Source organism: Sylvia atricapilla, chromosome 15, assembly GCF_009819655.1.
Source record: "Sylvia atricapilla isolate bSylAtr1 chromosome 15, bSylAtr1.pri, whole genome shotgun sequence".
In the NCBI taxonomy this organism is placed as follows: domain Eukaryota; kingdom Metazoa; phylum Chordata; class Aves; order Passeriformes; family Sylviidae; genus Sylvia; species Sylvia atricapilla.
In genome coordinates, this window is record NC_089154.1 from 9,276,359 (window position 1) to 9,277,835 (window position 1,477).

A 1,477-nucleotide genomic window follows, 5' to 3' on the forward strand; every position below is an offset into this window, starting at 1 on the left:
GGCTCTGCAGGAGAAAGAATGAGGAAAGAAACATGAAACTGCTCCATTCCTCTCCCAGATACCTCTGCAGGACACAGCAGTGCTGGTTGCAAGCGCTATTCAGGGCTTGGCTGTCAAAACACCATTGAAAGCTCCGGGCTTTGGCAGTGACGAATCTCTCACGAGGTGCAGGGGGAGGACTGGGAAAAATGTAATGTGAAAATTATCCATCTTTGTAAGCTTCGCCCAGCTGCAGCTCCCAGGAAAGGTTTGTTGTGCCAGGCTGCTCTCGGCACCCAGTACATCCCTGGCTCTCTTTCACTCCCTTTTTAAGTTAAGGGTGACACCATGGGCCAAAGGCTGGCAGCCACCAGCCTGTCCCCTCATGGCTCCCAAATGCCGTGGAGACTTGGCTCCATTCACTCCTCAGGCTCGTGAATCCCTTAGAATTCCCTCAGGGCTCCTCAGGGACCCCACAACCCCCTGGCCTCACACCCCCGGGCCTGGCAGCCCCCTCAGGGCAGCATTGATGAGCTTGGGGCTCCTCTCCCGCTGATGTGGCCCTGCAGCCCCTCACTGAAGGTCCCGGGGGTCTTCCCGACCTGGGGTGCACCTACAGCCCCTGACCCACCGGCCCAGGTGCTCTGCTGACCCGAGGGCTCCTGCAGCCCGTCACTCAGTGCGCCTGGAAGCTCTCCTGCCCCCCGAATGATCCTGTAGCCCCCCACCAGCAATTCTGGAGGCCCTCCTGTCCCGGGGGTGGATCCTGTAGCCCCTCACCGGGAGCCCGCCGGGGCACCGTGCGGCGGCGGGGCTCGAACCTGCGGCTTCACCGACTGGCGGAGGGCTCGCGTCCCGTCACCACAGCGACGCGGCGGCTCCCGCAGGCCCCCGAAACCTCGCGGGACCCCGGCCCAGCCCCGCGTGTCGGGGGCGTGCCCGTGAGGCCGCGGCCGCCGCCATGATGGGTGTGGGCAGCCCTCAGCAGCCCCCGGTGGGACGGGGGTCACCCCGAGCCGTCCCGTGTCAGCTGGCGGTGCTGTTCGGCCACCGTGTCCCCTTTGCAGCCTGGCGTGCCCGGCTGCTGCCAGAGCCCGCTTCTGGCCCCCGCCCCGGCTGGCCCAGGCCGTGGTGCCCACCCAGGCACTCCCTCACACCCTGCTGGGGACCTTGAGGGGGTGACAGGGGGATCCCCGCAGGCCGGGCTGGGGACCCTCTGGCGGGGAGCTGGCGCAGTGACTTTGTGTCCTCATGGTGACAGAGAGGTCCCGGGGGCTTGGGCAGCCCCCCGACCTCCCCGCAGATTTGCAATGTGGGACGCTACAGCGTTTTGGGGCACCCCACTGCCACCAGCGCGGCTTTTGGGGCGGGAGCCGGACCCCCGGAGCGGGTTGGCCCGTTCCCGGGGAGGGGATGCCCAGAATAGCTCCGCTATCCGATTCCGAGGGGCCACGGCCGTCTGCACCGCCGGCTCCCGGGGGCTGACATTTGAGCCCAG